Source organism: Dicentrarchus labrax, unplaced genomic scaffold (genome assembly GCF_905237075.1).
Source record: "Dicentrarchus labrax unplaced genomic scaffold, dlabrax2021, whole genome shotgun sequence".
NCBI lineage: Eukaryota > Metazoa > Chordata > Actinopteri > Moronidae > Dicentrarchus > Dicentrarchus labrax.
Window position 1 is genome coordinate 23,238,554 of NW_026136702.1, and position 21,038 is coordinate 23,259,591.

General features: G+C 41.0%; 1 protein-coding gene and 1 long non-coding RNA gene across 6 annotated transcripts in view; one reads left to right on the plus strand and one right to left on the minus strand.

Annotated features, from left to right (window-relative positions):
• The window catches only part of LOC127373463 (spectrin beta chain, non-erythrocytic 1), a 130,254-nt gene extending 116,428 nt beyond the window's left edge, over positions 1-13,826 (minus strand). For 4 of the 5 annotated variants that reach the window (XM_051418026.1, XM_051418007.1, XM_051418016.1 and 1 more), the window contains exon 1: positions 13,723-13,826. The gene's annotated coding sequence lies outside the window, so the exon portion shown is untranslated. Of the gene's footprint in view, positions 1-13,417; positions 13,669-13,722 lie in introns of those variants that run through there. The other variant, XM_051417999.1, reaches the window with a different exon arrangement.
• Positions 13,827-13,881: 55 nt separating this feature from the next.
• Positions 13,882-20,570, plus strand: LOC127373752 (uncharacterized). Its single transcript, XR_007886936.1, has 3 exons — positions 13,882-13,969; positions 15,409-15,590; positions 19,958-20,570. It is a non-coding gene; the product is annotated as an uncharacterized LOC127373752 (long non-coding RNA).
• Positions 20,571-21,038: the final 468 nt, after the last annotated feature.

Consider the following 21,038-nt stretch of genomic DNA (forward strand, 5'->3'; position numbering starts at 1 on the left):
TCTAAGAAAACCGTCTACCAAAGCCTTCTTCTCTCTTCTGTCTCCTGATCACATACTGTATGCCAATGCTAAACACATTTATTATTGATTCATTCTAATATACAAACCTGAATGGAAGTCATAAAGTAGAATATTAATGTTTACATTCCACTCATGAATCAATTTAAGCTCAGATCTGTTCGATATGATGTGTTCAGTTTATGTATGTAATTGTAACTCACTGTTTATGGCGGTGTTTATTCTGGTAACAGTGATTGCTGACATTAATAAATGCAGTGAGAGTAATGGCAGTGGATCCACTAGTGGAGTATTAATGGACACAGCAGTAGAAGCATACTGTTTGGAGATTTAGGTTCGGCAGTAATCTCAGCTCAACGTTCATACCAATAAAGCTTTTTGATTTCAGTTTTTAAAAAACTAAACACCTGGAGAATGATTTTTAGTATGAAACCCATCAACATAAATATCCAGAATATCTGTTCAACACTTCAGCTCCCAGCAGCCTCAGTCCAAAAATAACACTGAAAGACACACACTAACACACACACACACACACACACACACACAGAAACACACACAGCACGCAAACTCTCAGCTCTTCACAGTGCAGATTGGAGGGTCGGCTGTGTCGTCATGGCGATCCATCCCATCATCTCGCCTTGGCCAGCTGCCAGACACTTTCACTCTCTCTCTCCAACCCACAATCCTGCCTAGCTCATGTTGTAGTGCATTGTGGGATGTCAGATTTAATCTATTTCACAGGGTGTGTGTGTGTGTGTGTGTGTGTGTGTTCACAGTAAGTGTAGGTCTTTTGTTCCAGGGTCTGTATCCTGCTGATCAGAGTGTTAAAGTGGGATCAAACGCATTCCTCAACAGTGCAGGTTCAACACCGACCGCCCACCTGTCACACTGACTCACCTGTCCGTCTGTCTGTTTGTCCCGCCTCCCTCTGACATACAGACACACAATCACACTCAGATTAATCTCTAGGTTAGCCATTATGCCTGAAATACAAAGGAGGCTGGGGAGGAGGAAGCAAAGAGGTTCATGGGAAATGTAGTTCTATTTGGAAAAAATACAGCAGCTTTAATATATTATCTTTTAATGCATTTTCTGCAGACGTAATGCTACATGATAGCAAACGATCTACCTGCTGTTCTGCTGCTTCTGTCTCATTAGGAATGTAAACTAGTAATGGATGTTGATGATGTAACTGAATGTCACATTTTGTATGCTAACATGCTAACACTTAAACATATTATATTATTAAACATAATATTTATCATGTTACCTTGTAAGCATGTTAACATGCTACTGTTGACAGGAATGTTTGTGTAATATCCTGTCATAACCTCGTTGTAATACCAGTAACATTTAACTGCTGGTTTGTGTTGCACAGACTAAATGAAAGAGTGGATATATTCATTTAACATTTATATTCATAAAGTATTTAAAAATTCAGATAAAGGAGTTTTGGGACTTGATGCTGAATCATTGAGTGAGAATCTGGATGAATCTGTGAGCTGATTATTTTTGTAGTTTCCAATCACAGTGATCCACATCATCTAAAGTGGACTGCAGTAGAGCCACACCCCTTCAGCAAGCATGGCCGGCTGCGAAGCAAGGAGGAAGCATTAGACACATTTGAATATGTTAATCAGACCAGAGAGAAGTGTGAGATTTGTGTTCAGACGGCGTTTGAGGAAACATGAGATTGCTCATTACTCATACAGGTCCAAATATCATGAAATAATCACTGATAGCTTTTACTCCACTGGAATGGACAGGAGACCTGTCTTTAGGGAAATACTGTTTTGATTTATTCTGACTGATTATGTACACAGAACTTCAACTTGGAGACTTTGAACATACCGTCTTCTGAAGTGTGTTTTAAAGCCTCACTTTGTTCACTGATATGAGTTAACCATTCATGAAAACAATGAATAAACTTGTGTTATTTGTTGGAAAAAGACTTCAGACTATTACTTTTACTGTCCATTGGAATGGACATTAAGAAATAACAGTAATTTAATAATAATTTTTTTGCATATTTAGAGTAGAAAACCCACTATTACAATATTTATTTTGTGTTCTGAACAGCTTAAATATCTCCTGAAAATGATTGAAGTTGGACAACGGGGAGGATACAGTGAAATGAAGAAGCAGCAAGTGACACAAAGGACAAATGTAACGGTGATCTGAGCCGCTCATCATCATCTAATAGAGCTGGGAGATAGCAACATTTGTGTGTGTTTGTTTATGAATGTGCATTCGGTCAAGGACATGTAACCCCTCCCCCTCCCTGTCCAATGTCATCAAACTCATTTCCCATGATGCCAAGTGTGTCAGCGGGTATTTGTGGGTAAGGAATACGCTGGTGTAAATCTCCTTAACATCCCTCTGTGATCTCTCACACACACACACACACACACACACACACACACACACACACACACACACACACACACACACACACACACACACACACACACACACACACACACACACACACACACACACACACACACACACACACACACACACACACTTTTGAAGCAGCCACCAGCTCACTGACAGAAAACACAGATTTCTCTCCCGTTCAGATTTGTACTTGTGTTCCACTGACAGAGATCATGTCTTCATTAGAACTATCACTCGGAGATAAAACCTCAACAGTATTTAAAATAACTACATTTCTAAGCATTGGACAGCTGCAGAGAAAGTTGGGGGGAAATTTATAGAAGTTATTATCACTATTTTTTTTGTCTTCTACAGTTAAAACTTTTTTTTTTTTTGGCAAATGTAATTTCCCAAAAGGTTGCATGATATTTAAAATATTATTTAGTCCAGTTTCAAACATATGAAAGTAAAAGCTAATTTTACTATTTAGATACATTCAAGTCAGCAACATTAAACACAAGAAAATATTTTGGCAACACAAGATACTTCATCATCTAATTTATCCTGATTATTAAACTTCTTTATGATTAAATTAATTATTTCAAGGCATTTTTTCAGCTCAAGAAACACGTAGACTGTGCTGATTTATTGTGGAAATAATAATCTCACATGCGGTTTTTCCAGCAGCCTCAACTGAACACACACACGAACACACACACGAACACACACGAACACACACACACAATGTAGTACATGATGTCATCAGGGGTTGTGTTACACCTCGGCCCTGGAGACGGAAGGGGTGGAGGTCAATGATGTAAGCCTCTCTATCGTCATAGCAACACTGAAAAAAGCCGCTGCAGTCAAGCCTGCTGATAATTTGATCTGAATTTCCAGGAATTGTTCTCTGACAAACAAAAAACTGTCAAAGTGGAGTTATGAAAAATGGAAATGTTTTCCAGAATCTGTTTTCACACAGAACCAATCACAGAGACTCAACACTAACTTTTCGTTCAGACCCTGCCATTGGCGGTTCACGCTGATGATCGGTGGAGGAGTGAAAGAGGATGAGAGACAGCTGAAGTTTTATTGTTCAGTGTGAACGCAGCCTCAGATCACCAGAGAACAGTATGCAGGTCTGCAGCCCAGAGGCAGCGTCCCAGTTTCAGCTAATCACTAATTTCCTCTCAGTCTCTGCCTGTCGACCCCACCCTTGCTTCAACAGCAAAGCCTCAGGGTGTGTGCACCATATAGATGCACACACACGCGCACACGCACACACACACACGTCAAAATGACAGAGCAGATCTTTAGCCTCAGTTCCTCAGTTTAAGTTCAAACTTAATCTATTTACTGTGTGTTCTCCTTTGAAATCCATTGTCACTCATTTCCCACAATGCAAAACAAATCTACATCCTGGGATATGAACCAGCAACCTCAACACAACTCTGCTTCTGTCAATTCAGGATACAAAACCGCAAAGGCAAACTACAGATGGCGGTGTGTCGTCTGACCACATCTGGAGGCCTCAAACTGAACATTTCATTTATCAGGAATGTGTGTGTGTGTGTGTGTGTGTGTGTTGCACGTGCATCAGAGAGAAACGCCTCTGGCTACAGGGAAATCAAATTAAATGGAGTTCTGCTAAAGGTCAACACAGAGTGCATCCCTCTGTGTGTGTGTGTGTGTGTGTGTGCCATCTATAAAATTTTAAGTAAATACATGTGGACAATACGTCACATTACTATCGCGGGCCATGACACATACATACGTCTCAGTGTGTTAAGTGAATGGATGTGACATGAATCACTGACTGACTGTTATAACACTGACTGACTGTGCGTGTGTGTTTAGAAGATATTAAAAGGAGAATATTTTGCTTACAGCTTAAACAATTATTGAAAGTTGATTAATTGACTGGACGATCGACTGAAATATAAATCACCTGAAATAAACATGTTTGATAATTGATTATTTTGATGAATTACTCCTTTGAGTCACTTATCAAGCTCAAGTCAACTATTCTCCGCCCTGTCAATGATTACGGCTGGAACTCACCTGCAACTCATCCTTTCCATTATCAATAAATCTGCCAATTAAAATTGTAAAAAATGCCCAAGCGGAAGTCTTCAAAAAGCTAGTTTTGTACGATCAACAATCCAAATACGATTGATTTACTATCACATTAGAAAAACAGTAAATCCTCACAGAAGCTCATCTTTGGGATCCAAGGAAGCAAACGATACTCAGAGACAACCACTGACCAGGTCAGGGTTGGTGAGGTTCTTCTGACTTTTCTTTGAAATTCCAGCTTCCCAGTTCAAATGGAGCGCACCATTAGTCTCCACCACCAAGTATTCTCAGATCCAGCTTCTCGAGGATTTGCTGCTTTTCTCTGTTTTATATCTCAGTTAAATGAATATCTTTGGGAATCCTGGTCGGACAAAACAAAGACATCAAGATGTCATAATCATTTGTTTCAGCATTAAATCAGGATGTTATCCCTCCTAAAATCAAGTCAAACACCACATCACTGACATTACACAGATACAGATCTCCTACAGCAGCCTGAACAGTGGTTCTGTGAATGACACAGCTGTAATCAGTGCGTTAACCTGATCCCGCTCTGTTCTCACCTTCCTCTCCATCTTGTTCTGGGACGTTTTGCCGCCTCATCCGACATCTATAAAACTAATTAGGCAGCAGCTCAAACTGCAGAGTGTTCAGATTGGACTTAGGTGTTATAAGTCAGAGAGGAATGAAAGGACAAACTTCTGTCTAAGTCAGTCTTCTTTAATGTCACTTTCTCAACCTCGGTTTACGTGTTTAAATTTTCCCATCGCCTCGGCAGCCGTCTGCATCTATCGGGGAATAAACTGACAAATCTGAGCAGAGCGCCTTTTTGGAAAACATGCAAATGGAAAATGCTCCCTGCTGTAAATTAGTGGCGAGTCTTCATAAACACTCTGTTCACATATTTTATTCATGAGATATCACGGGTGTGCAGCTTATGTGTTTTCTTTTTTTTTCCCCTTACTCGGATTGAAATTCACATGAACATTTATGAGTTAAGCAGCTTTCATGATCAGTTTGGCCTTTTGAAAAACTCCCTTTATGATCTCATGAAACACAAAATAAGGCGCCTTCTTGTTGATTCCTCGACATCTGAGATTTTAGGAAAAGGAGAAACTTGATTTTCAGTTGCAGCATCGGAGCAGCTTTCAACGCTTCATGGACGATTTATGAAGCTCAATGTGCAGACGACGATTTATGAAGCTCAATGTGTGAAAAGAAAAAAAACAGTTGAAGAGAAGAAATAGTTGAGTGTGTGTTTGACCCCTGCTGAGGTTAAACCTGTTCACCTCGATGTAACCCTGCTATGTAAACACACACAAACCACAGGACTGAAAAGAAACAGAATCACAAATAGCCAGTTCAAACATACCACGCATCACTGAAATCTAGGTGTGTGTGTTGTTATCCCACGTAGTAAAGAGAGAAAAACTTGTGGTGCGATCCATTTGTCTCGTAAATCCCCCGGCCGAGTTGGAAAGTGTAAATCTCGCAGCTATCTCGCAACATTTCACCGAGACACACCCCCTTTTGGTCGTAATATCAGCCGTCCCACTCGGGGCTCCTCACAGTACACAAGGGTGAACGTACGACTCGCAAAACAAAGATGGCTGCGCCCATATTGAGATGTATTTTCTTCTTCTTCTTTTTCTTTTGTACTACGTTGGTCGTTTTAATGTCGATTTCAAATGCTCTTACACACTTGTTTACATTGCTGTTTTAGTCTGGTCACCAATTTATGCACTGCACGGTGTTGCTGTGCGTGTAATACAATGTAAAGTTTTGTTTTCGAGCTGGTTTGCTAAATAGGCTAATGTAGCTAACAATAACAGTAGCCCGCCACTGCCCCTGGTGGCTCGAGACGCCATAGCACTTGTTGAAATTGAAATAGGCGAAAATGGCAAAATATTATTGAAATGTAAGACTTGCAATAACGGAATTACTTGAAATGTTAGTGTTTCTGTAGAAAAACATATTATTTACATTGACCTGAAACAGTGCCCAAAAAGCAATAACAAGACAGCTGCTGCACTGGTGGCGTCCATGTTCTTTCCGACTCGTAATGCCCAAAGACAAATGGAACGCTATAAGTGGTACAAGCCAGGCAATTACGTCACGTTCGCGCGTCAGAGCAACTCGGGCGGGGGATTTACGAGACAAATGGATCACAGCATTGTAATGCAGACATGAATGTGGAAAAGTTTGTTTCTGATCATCTCACAATCCATGCTTCAAGAAATCAAGAGCCAAAGTCTAGTTTTCTTGCTGCTGGGAGAAGAGCCATCAGTCTGCACACTTGAAATTATTCACAGATGAAATGATAAAACGCCCAGATGGGAGTGTCTGTTTCTGGCAACCCGGTCTCACTCCCAAGTCGTCAAATTCTGCTGCTTGGTCAGTGGCCCTCAAAATATGCTGATCACTTCTGCACGCGCTGACAGGTGACGTAGTCTTGAGTGAGAAACTCTGCGTAAAGAGGCGGTGTGATGAATGGATGGTTCAAATACAACCAGGGGTTTCCTGTTTGTATCCTATGTGAAACCAAAAGTAAACAACTTACACAACGTACTTAACTTATGTAAGATACATTTTATTCATGTAAAGCCCCTCAAAGGAACTTTCATGTTTGTTTGATTCTGGTGGCCCCTGTGGACAAAAGTGGTAATGTTTCTACCACCTCATTTAATCTGATTCAAAAGGAATCCGAACAGGTGGCAGGCACTAGAAATAGCCAATCTTCTGAATGATGGTCTACTTTGTTAATGTAGGTCATACAGAGGCATCATTGTAAAATTGAGACTGTTTCATAAGCAGTTAAAAACTCCTTGTAGTACGTAGTTACGTCAAGTAAGTTAACTGGACGAGCTGGGAGTGAGAACATGTTGGTTTTCAGCCAATCCACAGAGTTAGATACCTGACACTTCTAGATAGTTCTTCATATTGATGCACAGTTAACACTATGAATCTACTCATTCGTTTTGGCAGTAAAGTGCTACTCCTTTACACGAATACTTCACACAGGCTTTAATTTAAAAGACCTACTTTTATGTCCAAAACGTTGAGAATTATATAAAGTTTGATAATCTACAGCTCCATGATGACTGAGTTACTTCATCTGCTGGTGAAGATTACAGGGTTGGGTATCGCTGGGATTTTCTTCCAATATCTGTGCTAAAACGGGACCTGAACCAAAAAATGGCTGTCAATGACATTAAAGAATGGCTTTTTTTTATTGCTAAGGCAAATTTGAAATCTGGGTTGTGATTGGATCCTGTAGATACTGGTCATATAGGAATGTGTACCATGTTTTGGTACCTAGCCCTACCATATGATACGGTCAAAAGCTGCAGAATAAGCGAGTAAGTGGACCTTGACTTGATACAGTCCCTAAGAATGAATGGTCAACCTCACGAAGACTGATCTGAAAAAAGCTGTTTTGGTGAAGGTGATAGCCGGCTCCATCAGACTTCTCTATATTTAGCTGAAGCTTTGCCTCTGGGAAAAATCTTACACTCCTCCTCCATCGCTCCTTCTTGCCCTCCTCTCTGTCGCACTGTTCCACTTCCCATCTGCTGGACACTTTCCAGAACATTCCTCCCTCTCTCCTCCTCCCTCCTTCCAGACAAATTGTTTCAGCTGGTATGTTTAACTCCTGTCCTCCTGTCCTCCTTTCTCTCCCCCTCGTCTCTCCCTTATCTCTTCACCATCACCTCCTGGACCTCCTCTACTACTCCTACTTCTCCTCATCCCTCTATCACTATTGCATTGGTCACATCTCCCAAATAAACCTCCCATCATTCTCTTTTCTCCTTCAACCTCATCCCTCTGTTGCTCAGCTCTCCTCCCACTACTACCCCCCCTCCCATTTCCTCCGCCCTCTGGACTACCTCCCTCCAGGATTTCCTCTCCTTCCTCCACTCCCTTCATTCATCACTCTCTCTCCTTCTCATCCTTTGGGCCTCAAGATGAAGTTTTCTCCTCCTCCTCCTCCTCCTCTTCGCAGTCTTTCAGCTTAAAGTTTAAACCTCAAAGCCACGAAGGAGGGATGGAGATGAAGGCTGAGGTATAAACCGAGCTGGCTGCTTTACAGTAAAATCCTTGAAACATATTCAGCAACTTTTTTCATCACCTAATTTTTTTATTATAACAATGGTGTGACTCATTTCAGTTGGAGATATATGTCCAAAGATCGTTTCATGATGTTAAAGACATTTAAGGAGAAAGAGAGGAAGGAAAGATGAAAGGAGGTGAGAAAAAACAGCAGAGGAAGAAAAGATGGACAGTTTAAGAGGACCAGAGTGAAGGAGAATAAAAATAAAAGAAATAAGGCAGAATAAAATATTAAAGTAAAATGAGAGGCTGTGGAGGTGACTAAGGAAGGAAAGAGGGATGCAGGTTAAGAGAAATAAAAGGTGAGAGGGAGGGAGGGAGGGTCTGCAGTTGGGAGAGGAGAGGACGAGAAAAAAGGACGACAGAAACACTGACGACTGGCCTGGTTTCTGAAAATACAACCACACAGCTCTCTGCCTTAAAGGGACAATACACCAAATCTCAGCGTATTCTGTAGATTTGGACTTCATCATTAACAGTCTTCAATCACCTGTCAAACAGTTTGGGCGGGGCTGAGACACCTCCTGTCTTTGAATTATGTCTGAAACTTTTCTCCAAACAAACAAAAACAGAAACCATTTTAAAAAGGAATTATAATACCCCTTTTACTTCCTACATTACTATATTCACTTCACTTCTTTACTATTTAAACAGGTCCATTTAGGAGGATCAATTGTCAGAAATAGAATATAATATTCATAACTATGTTTTCATTAGTGTATAATCACTTGAATATAATAATTGTTGTGTTTTTTGTTATCTTAGAATGAGCTGTTTTTCATTTCCATTCCATTTTCCATTTTTCAAACCAAACACTGGCTCCTGTTTTAGAATGTATGTGAATCCTGACCAACACAAATCTTCAGCAATTAACAGTCAGAAACAGTCTTTTCTTTGGGAACAAAATCCTCTTCCTCACGTTCCCCTTAGAGTCAAAATATATAAGATAGCTGTGCGTCTGTCTTTGATCACGCCCTCCGTTCCGCAATGACTGGACAATACCTGCTCTGTGGTTTCTATCAGTCTATATTAATCAGTCCGACTCGAGGGGGATCAAAGGCCTTTTAAAAACTTCATTTTCTTTCTTAATGCCATTTCTGATCACATGACTGCAGCTCCTCCTCCTCCTCTTCAACCATCGTCCTCCTCTCAGCAAACAACCAGACGCCTGAGACACACACTCTGTCAACAGTGTTCTGCACTAATGAAAACAGTGACACACTTAGGGTTCTGTTTACAGGAGATGTGGAGCGAGCTCTGAAGAGAAAGAAAGACAGAGTGAGAGACTGAAAGCAAAAAAGAGAATCACCAAGACAAACTGCGAGGTGAAAAGATAAAAGACTATTCAACAGACAGATCAACAACATTTTGAGCCCAGTGCAGCTGTGAAGCATTTCCTGTTTCAGTGAAACTTCCAGGAGAACGGGTGCATTAATCATGTAATCCACCAAATGTCAAAAACAACAAACAGGAATGGTTTGACTTTATCAAATACTGGTGCTAATATTAGGGGTGTAAGAAAATATTTAAAATGAACATATTGTGATATTTGTTGTTATTGTATCGATTCTCAAAAACGCTGCATCCATTTTTGTGTTTAAACCCCCAACCTCTAGATAGCAGTGTCATAAACTGACGGCTATGATGTTAGAAGTTAACATTTTTTAGGGTGTTTTCTTTATACTATGAGGTTTTTTTTAATGTTTTTTTTTAATAATTTAATTTTTAATAAAAAAAAACATTTTTTTTTCTAGAAAACCTTTTATTCCTTTCAACAAAATTCTGTCAGAATTCTCAAATATTAAGTACTTAACAAAAGCAGCTTGACAATTTTCAATATTGAATGCTATGGACACATTTCAGATGCTACCAGAGCAGTGTTAAGGCTCAATAATCAGCCCTACTGAAAAATGATCACCAGCAGTTAAGTTTTATAATAAAATCATATTGTTTATGTACATGTGCAGGTTTTTATACTATCTTCCAGTGTTTCTATAAGAATTTGTTATGTAACTGGTACAAATCTGAAGTCCTTGGTGTATGCCTTTACGAGGAGGTGAAGAAATGTAACATGAGTAGTTCAGTGTAATATTAGCCTGGTATTAAAATGATGAAGCTGAAAGCTCAGGACTCTGCAGCAGAGCCGATGATTTATAGCTCAAATCTCCTCTGCATCACGCCAACCGGGCCGAGCCAAACCTGCTTCATCATCGCCGCCGCCACTGAGGTATTAGAGAACCGGAGGAGAGAAAAAAAAACTTCTGACTTGGAGCCAAAATGCTCCTGCAGGAAACATGAGTGGTACTCATGTTTCCTGCAGGAGCATCAATTCACTTAAAATGTCCCTGCAGATCATTTATGGAAAGAGACTGAGAAGCCAAACTGACTGACGGGATGTGATGTGATAAGTAAACGCAATTATATGTGGAGGCCAAAACCAGCTTCAAATGGAACAACACCTCAAACCAGAGGAAACAGGTTCAGAAAATCTTTTTAAAGCTGCTGCATATAGCATATTCTGTTTCTTTAAATTAGAACCACATTTCCCATAAACCCCACTGCATCCCGCTCTCTGTCTGGCGTTGCTCCATTTCATTTAAAGAGCCTGTAAACACAAACAGCACATCTGCGTTCGGACCACGTCAGCGAACGTCACATGGAAAGTAAAAAAACCTGTACCAAATTTAAAGACGCCTCCTCTTTTGTTCCATAAAGTACGTCCAGCACAGAAGACGGTTCTGTTTGTTTCACGTTAATATCCGAGATCAAAATTCATTTGTTCAGCCAACTGGTTTAACCAGCTCCTTTTGTTTTACACTGCAATGTCTCCAGGTGTTCTACTGCCAGTTTTTAAAGTTGTACAAAGTCTTTAGTGTCTCCGGAGGGAGCTGCGTGAGGTCTAGTAAATATCCTCAAGTGATGTCACTTGAGTCAGCGTCAGTTGAAGACGAGACGCCTGAGAATGAAACAAATGTGTCGGTGTGGAGATGGAAAGACGTGAGTTCTGCAGCTGCTGCTCGTCTCTGCTGCAGGCTAGAGGCTCCAGGCTAAGTTAGCCACAACTGCCAAGAGGCATTGTGGGTAATGTAGGCAACAGGTTTTGACTAGAAAGAACTATGTGTGGAATTAAAAAATGATCTCTCTGGTTGTGCTGCATTGATTTAGATGTTTTTTAAATCTTTGCATGAGTCTGACAGCGTCACAGGAATGTGATGCTAACTCGGTGGAGGACTGTTTGGTATTTGCACCAAACCCAGGTACCCATGAACACTAGTATCAAAAGGTTTCACACAATGCTTCGAAGTAGATAAACTGGTGAAAACTGTGCAGTTTTACTTTGAAATCAGTTAAAACGTTGAGCTTCATGCTTTCAGCTACAAAGAGAAAGTGTAATTTTTTTAATTTAAATCTAAAAGTTAAAACAAAAGATTTTGGGTTGAAAGATTGACCTTCACCTCGTCCACAGGTCTGAATCGTCGACTTTTGACCTCCCCATGGGAGCAGGGCATTAATGCACGTTAACATTTTTATTATGGGAATGATCTTTCTAAGAGCAGATTTACATTCAAAGGATTCAACTTTATTATGTAATTTTGTTCTTTAGGAGCAGGTTGTTAAAGCAGCAGGCGCTTTGGAACAGCTCCACACCTAACTGTGACATTATAGAGGCTCCGGTCAACAAGTTGCCAAATGTTTCACAGTTGCTGCATCAAAGCAATAAAGAGAGCGGTGGGGGAGGAGGAGGTGAGGATAGAAACAGAGAGGGGAGGACGGGAGGGGAAGAAACGATGATAAGAAAAAACCTGAGGTGAGAAAGAAAAGAGTGTGTAGGAGGATAGGAAGAAGCAGTATGAGAAAGGGAAGGAGTGGAAAAGAAAAAAGGGGAAGAGGGCAGAAAGAAGAAAACGAGGAGAAAACAGGGTGGAAAGAAAAACAGAGAGAACAGATGAGAGAAGGAAAAGAGGAGGAAGATTAGAAGGAAAAAAGGAGAGGAGAGGGGAAAGAAATGGAGAAGGGGAGGGAGGAGGAGAGAAAGCAGCAGTCCGGCCTGTATCTGATTACATAATTGCTCTACAGGATTTGAAACAGGGTCTGCGCAAAAAACAAAACGCCTCAAAACGGCAGCGTTACGCACAACTCCTCTGATTCTACTGTCCCACAACTACAGTGGGCCTAAAATACACTCAGATACTGCAGGGATATTGTAACACAACACACAGGAGAGAAAACTACCAACAACTACCTTCATTTACAACCACAGGAAGAGCCCAAAAACACTCATGAATCATTCAAGATTATAAGAGGATGAGAATATACAGCAAGAGCTGAAGGAAAATTACCATTACACAGCATAGATGCACTTTGAGGTCCAACAGGGAGATTACAGGAGTGTTTCAGTGACACCATGAGACAGAACATACACCGGAAAGTACACCGAAGGTCACTGCGGAGACTCCCTGCAGGAATATTACAGTATTATGGGAATATTCTAGTGTTTGCTCTGGGACTGAGGTCAGCAGAGGCGACCACGCCTGCGCCACCATGTCCACCACCATCATCTTCATCATCATCTCCATCAGGGAGGTGAGGAAAAAAAAATCATTCATGGATTCTTCCATTTAAACCTCTGAGTGGAGATGATCAGAGAGCTGCAGAGTTCGACAACAATAAACAACAACAACTACAACCAGCAGCAGCTGTGGCGCACTGAAACCAACAAACACAAACACACACACACACACACACACACACACACACACACACACACACACACACCAACACAAATACAAATTCAACAACACGATGGAGAGCGGTGGAAAGCAGGGAGACGTACCCGGGAGAAGAGCTCGCTGCCCGGCGACTTTTAGCCCCAACGAGCCGCTGCTGCACCAGACTGGTGGTTAAACTGGTGGTTTAACTGGTGGTTTGAACAATTCACCCGGGTAAGGTGGCTTTGTAACCCGGGAAATCAGAGCGAAGGGACGCACATCCCCGCCACAGCCACAGCCACCGCCGTCGTGGATGTGGATGCTCCACCAGTCACAACACAATGAAACAAATCCGTGCAGAGAGAAAAGAAGGCGCAGCAGCGGGATAAAGGACACAGAGCGGCTGGGTGCGGACCGGGTTCACACTCACCTGGAGGCCGACAGAAGCGCAGTGGAGTCCCGCTCGGAGTGAAGGACGGACGGACGGACTGTGGAGGGTTCGGAGCAAAAACAACGCAGGAGTAGAGAGTCCTCAAATCCACCAATCCTCCTCCTCCTCTTCTTCGTCCCCCCGCCCTCCGCCCCTCTCTGCCTCAGCACGGCCCGGACTGCAGCGCCCGGTGCGCTCGGTTCAAACACCCCGCAGCACCGGCGGAGCGGCGCTACAGTATAAAATGGTGATGACAAAACTATGCACATAGACAAAAAATAAAACTTTAAAGGTCCAGTGTGTAACATTTACCAGGATCTAATGGCAGAACTGGAATATAATATTCATAGGTATGTTTTAATTTGTGTATAATCACCTGAATTTATGTTTTTATTACCTTAGAATGACTCATTTTTATCTACAGGTGCCACAGGTGCTTTTAACACAGTCCGCCATGTTGACCCACCATGTTTCTACAGTAGCCCAGAAAGGACAAACCAAATACGGGCTCTAGATTGGGGTTTTTTTGCAAGTTTTGCAGCCACATTAATTTCTCCTACTTCCCAGCCCATTCTTGTTCCCGGTCATCAAAAATAAATACACGAGAGGTATTCAGTTGGCATCTTCACCACTAGATGCCACTAAATCTTACACACTGGTCCTTTCATGGAGTTGTAACACAGACAGTTAGGGCTTCATTATTAATGAATCTGCTGATGATGACGATTATTATCATTAGTCTATGAAATGTGAATCAAAATCAGAGAAACTTTATTGTTCATCACAAGGTCATACAAAAATGTGTCTCTGATGTGGCTCATAAAGAAACAAACTGAAGACGTCCAGCTTCAGGTTTTGTCCAAAATGACTGCGATATGAATCAGAAGAAAACATATAGGCTGTAACAATCTAATCATTTCACTGGATAAATGACTTAAATAATTCATTTTAAAAACTAAATAATGTTGTTGTTTGTTGACCAGCTCTTATTTTATCAACAAAGCCGACTAACGAGTGAAAGGAAGAGGAAGAGGAAGAGGAAGTGATCTCGCCAAACATGGATATTTATATTTTGGGAGTGGTCCAGGATTTGTTTGATTGGTTTTAGCTCTTAACCTGGGTTACAGTTTTATCATGAAACAAAACCTTTTTCTTCTCTCTACTGTTACTCCAAATGTTACCAGTATTATACATACATCACATATCTCCAATATTTGTAATTAATAACAGGATTGTATTTAAAAAATTATATAAACAAAAAAAGCCCTAATTTCTGGATTTTTCTATCACTTTGATATGGTTTTCATGACATATCAATTTAAAACATTATAGGTAAATATGAAATGTTTACATTCAATAATGTACATTTCTTTGCTTGTTTATAATTGAATGTAAGGTTCATTTATATAAAATATTTTTTATATTTAATCCTGAACTGTAATGTTTTTATCCCACTGTAACAGGGGATAATAAACTGTGTCTGCAAGTGTTTCAATAGATCTCTTTATTAAAAATAGTTGTGTTTCTTATATTATAGATTATGTCCAAATGTTTGGTACCTATGGGAGCCTATAGGGTCAGAAAGCCAGTAAAGGGTTTACATTACCAATGGAAAAATACAACTTAACTTCATCATCTCTCCTTATCACTGAATGAATACAAGTAAAAGTGACAATGCATTTTTAGGGTCTCTCTGAACCACTAGAATGTCTCCACCCCTCAAGGCTGCAGTGAGATATGTATGAAGCGCTTCCAGCTCCTAAAGTCTGAGTGAGAGGCGGAGATTCAGCCAGCAGGGAGGAGGAGGAGGGGTGAGAGTCTGCAGAGACTGAATGATGCCAAACAGGACTGACTCTGAAAAGTTGGGGGTGAGTGTGATCAAACAGAATGGATGAATAAACAGCATTTATTAGAAAAATCATGACGATACACCTGTGTCATCTTATCAGTGACGCTTTGACATTATGACTGGAAACACTCCGGTCAACTGTAGTGTTAGAAATGTTTGACTTTCCAGACACATTTCCCATCAGGCCTTCTGAGTGAGGGGAAATTTAATGCTGACCCTGCTCTTATCTCCACATTTTCAACCACCACATCCTCCCTGAGCCCAGCAGACAGCTGAGACTAAAACCCTGCAGCTCTCTGTCAAAGTACTCATCTTTATAAACCTCCTACTCTGATGAATCATCAGAGGTGAACTCCATTTATTTCGTTTTAGCCACCTTACATTAGTTATAGGGAAATGGAAAGAGGCTGTATTTGCAGAACATTCCTGAACCTGATTTGGTGATTTGCAGCATAAATATGTGATATTGTTCTCATCCATCCCTTCAACAAGAAGAAATACAACCTTGTGATAACCATCAGTGGAGGTTTTACCATAACAGTTTGTAGTGTTTGAACATAAATAATAATACTCACACCACTGACTGCATATATAGATGGACAATGCATCTCAGCTTGGCATGGCATTTGGAGTCTGCATGAAATCATTGGGTTGGTGCTGTGGTATCGAGATCCAACCCTTACACCTGGCTGATGAGCAGGGTTCAGCTGTCAATCATGACATGAACCCCCCTTTTTATAGCATGAAATAACTAATTAAAACCAAAATGATCAGAATAATCAACAGTTGAACATATATCATCACAATACGAATAAGAATATCTAAAGTGACAGAAACCATCTTTGGGATTCTTTTTTTTTTTTTTACTTTTTCCTTTTCTATCGTGTAAACCGATGACTCGGATGTATAACAATAACAGTACAGAACAACAGACAAACTGTATTATGAACCCAGACAGTGAACACAATGACTGCAGGAAGGTTGTGTAAAATGAGTCATTTGAATTAATTTTGAGCAGATTATTTCCTGTGATGAGTTTTCATGATAGTTTTAGGAACATTTTACACAATTCTCTGTCTGTATCATTATTTAAAAAAACAAACATACATACATACTTAATAGGCTTCTCATTGTTCTGTTAGCTCTTTGGTTGTTTGAATTTTTCTATTGCAGGACAAGGCTGTTTATCAGAGAGTGTTCAGGGCTTCAAAGTTTAGATCTTAAATAATAATCTAAACTTTAAAAATAACAATTTCATACAGTTTTCTTCACAGAAACGCTGAGACACAGGCCTACTGTGAATATCTTTTAAGTTTTCTTACACCCCTTAAAATCAAGAAGTTTTGGCGAACACTAGTGGGGGGTCCCAAGCATCAGGGTGGGAACCACCAACCTATACTGCAGCCAACCGACTTTAACTTCTACTTTCGGGGAGCTGTCATGTTATCCATCATTATATACAGTTTAACATTGACACTGAATCCAACCTGTCATAAACTCTAACTTTTTCATTTGTGCTGATTGTATTTGGCCCCAAAACCAACACTTACCGCCAACAACTGAGTGGTGTGGCACAGTAGGTTGTGGTGAATGGTGGGATACACTTAGCTCTGAATACCACTCTGAAACGGTATTAGGATAAGTGTGCATCAAGTGTGGGTTAAGTGGGTTGATTACTGGCCATGGTACAAGTAGAAACTGCCGTGCCTTTGCTTGATTATTGTTTTCACTCGTGATTTATTATGAGTCGACCTAGAACAACTTGCACTGACAAACACTGGCTGTCAGTCAGTTTGTAATCATACTGTCGCATCATGATAATGTCATGACTTTCTCTCTCACAAACAGAGAAAGATGCATTCTGGGTCTGAAGGACATCCAACAGTGTTGACGTACAGTGCAGCAGTGTGTGTGCACATTAACACTGTGCGTGTTTGCAGAATGTGATCTGGCCTTGAAGGTCCTTTTGGCCCTTGGATCACACAGACGTGTGTGTGTGTGTGTGTGTGTGTGTGTGTGTGTGTGTGTGTGTGTGTGTGTGTGTGTGTGTGCGTGTGCAGGGATTATCACTCAGATACCAGACACCATGTAGACATGTCCAGCAGACCACAGCCATATTTGTTATGAAGTAGAGGAGGGTAAGGAGAAGGTCAAAGGTCATGGAGGTAATTCCCATCATGCAGCAGCTGCCTGAGAGCAGTGCTATGTCTGAGATCACTCCCTGTTTTCTACCTGCAGCTCTGCATTCACATTCTGCGAAGACATTTGAGAGACAAAATATCCAGCCAACACTTTCACAGTTCCTGAATAGTCCAGCATCCTCCCATACACACTGAGTAAACAAGATAAAAACAAATATCTTTGACCTTGAGTCTTTTTTAAGGATCAACGTCCCAACAAACACTGGTCACACTGTCATAATATTTACAGTGGATATTCATGAATCCTAACCCTGTCAGTGACCACCCTGATCTTTTGTTTAACACCACTATGACACCACTTCCTAACTGGAAGTAATGCGAACAAGTGAAAGTTTTGTACACTTTTTCCTTCTCCGTTGAGAACTGCTGAAGTGTTGAGATAGGTCTGGCTATGCTATGTCATCAGTCAGCATGAGCCCATGGGAAAAGTTTGCCTTCAGGGCTTTCTGCCAGAAACCATGATGACAAGAAAGTGATTTGTCAGGTTGAGAAGCGGCACATCTTATATAATCCACACCAGCCTTTTTATAAAGATATCCTAAACAGGACGAGCTTCGGAAGGAAATCACTGAGCTGTTGGGAAGTAAGAAACTGTCCTACAGCTATATAGAAACAAGGCTGACAAAAGCTTGTCGCTGCAACACTACCTGTAGTATATCTGGAGAATGGTTCACACAAGGAAGGAGGGAAGGAAAGAAAGAACGAAAGGAAGGAAGGAAGAAAGAAAGAAAGAAAGAAAGAAAGAAAGAAAGAAAGAAAGAAAGAAAGAAAGGAAGGAAGGAAGGAAGGAAGGAAGTAAGGAAGGAAAGAAGGAAGGAAGGAAGAAAGAAAGGAAAGAAGGAAAGAAGGAAGGAAGGAAGGAAGGAAGGAAGAAAGGAAAGAAGGAAAGAAGGAAGGAAGGAAGGAAGAAAGGAAAGAAGGAAAGAAGGAAAGAAGGAAAGAACTAAATCATCAGTATTTTTAGTGTGTCATGAATATTGAAGCCTGTAAGAGGTGCTTTTCAGATTTCTTGCCAATTTCAGCTTAATATACAGTTTTAAAATAGTTTTAAAATGAGATTATTGTAGATTAGGCTGGGCTTTATATAGATGTATTAGATTTTGTTCAACCGTTTATGACCTAATGTTCTGTACTATATAGTAACTTTCTCGTACTTATGTTACACACCGTGTAACATTCAGGTTCTATTGGCCGAAAGTCAATCTAATATTTATAGCTATGTTTTCATTAGTGTATAATCAGCTGAAAATAAGAATTGTTGTGTTACCTCAGAGAGAGCCTTACATCTACAGGCGCCGCAAGTTGAGTCTGCCATGTTTCTACAGTAGCCGAGAATGGACAAATAAACCACTGGCTCTAGTTTCGCAGCCACTGTAGTTTCTCCTTCGTGGTAGAATTGGAGGGTGGAGTGAGGGAGTTGGAATCTGCAACTGCACCACTAGATGCCACTAAATCTTACACACTGGTCTTTTAAAATTTAAAAAACATGAATCAGAACGTGATGCATGTATCGGCAGCGGAGGCTTTTCTTGATATTTCTTTACTGGCTTCGGTAAGACTTTGACTACATTATATGGTTTGTTGATTTGACTGGTTGAAGTTCACCCGTGATAGGCAGCTTCAAACCATCTGGCTCATTAAGATTAATGAAACCGTAGAAGTATGGTCTGTACCTTCAGAGCAGTCTGTCAGTGTGTTCAACCCCTCAAAACTTTTTGTCCAGTTTCATTACAATGGAATAGCTAGTGCACAGCCGCCTAACTGAAGGGTTGCTGGTAGGTTTTTAGCCACTACATGTTCTCCTACATTCACTGTGGCCGTCTCATTCCACTTATCAGGCATACAATCCACTGAATAGAGTAAAATAGAACAGAACAAAAGATGTTGTTAGTGTTAAATGTCAGAGTTTCTTTCACAGTAGAGTTGGACTCAACTTCAGCATGTTGCCTGGCAACAGCTGGCTGTCAGCACCCACTCAGGTGTGTGTCTAGTGCGATGAATAAGACTAACTGTGTGGGCAGCTGAAGTGCTGGGCAGATATGCAGGGAGAAAATAGATGGGTAGAGGAGAGAAAGAGGAGGGAAAAGGGAGTTTGGAGAGGAGGAGAGGACACGGGTGAGAAAAGAAGAGAAGAAGACTGGAGAAGGCATCAACTTTTCTTTTCTTTCTGTATCTCTCTCACAAGCACTTCCAGACAGAGTGGCGTTTCCATGGTGACCACTATGGGATGCCAAGCTGGTTGCCGGGAGAAGAAGAGGCGGAGGAAGAGGAGGAGGAGGAGGAAGAAGAGGTCGAGGCCAGTGGATTTTTTTTCCAGCTTTTCCACAATGATTGAAGTGTGTGGGTGGGCTCTCTCTCTCTCTCTCTCTCTCTCTCTCTCTCTCTCTCTCTCTCTCTCATGGCAGCAGTGTGAGTGTGGGGGTGGCTGTGTTATTATTATTTGCTGTATTATTTGCAACAGATTCTGCAGTGAACAGAAGAGAAAGTGTGAGAGTGCTGTTGGAGGTGAAGGATTATGGGGGGGATTATTTGTATTTGGGAGCATTTATGGACAAAAAGCAAGCTGGGAAAAGACTCAGATTCAGATAGGAGGCCTGTGATGTTCTCTGGCACAGCAACATGTGGTTTTAGCTTAAGAGAATTTAAATGTAAAAACCACACCTGGAGAATTCCAGATACTTCTTGGTAACAAAGTTTTTAATAGTTAAACTTGAGGCCAGAGCAACAGAATCGCAGTTTTGGCAGCCTAAACATGGTCCGAAACTCATGAAACGTGGCACACATGTAGCGGTGGTGAAATGCACGTGTCATTAAGGTCTCGCCTCCTATGGCGTCCCCTAAAGAGCAGCCCCGGATAAGTATATAAATTCACACATACTTTAACAAACTCCAAGAAAATTGATCGGATCCACTTCAATAATATAATATATCCAATCTGCCCCAAACTTCAGAGGAGTATTGATTCCATATATGGTTATTTTGGAGGATGTAGTTTGTGCTACAGAAAGGTGTTATTTAGCCTCTCCTCACTGATAGTATGTAGACATACATATAGCGTATCCATTGGCTTTTAGGAGAATTAAAGAGAGAGACATTCTAGTTCTTGCCGTTTTCTGTGGAGACACCGCCTGCAGCTATTATTCCATTACAGCCCCCCCCACACACACACACACACCACACACCCACACATACACACACACAGCTCTGTCATGGCGTTTTCATGACAGTAGATGAAGGGTCAATAGTCTGTCCACTCTGTGCTCCAG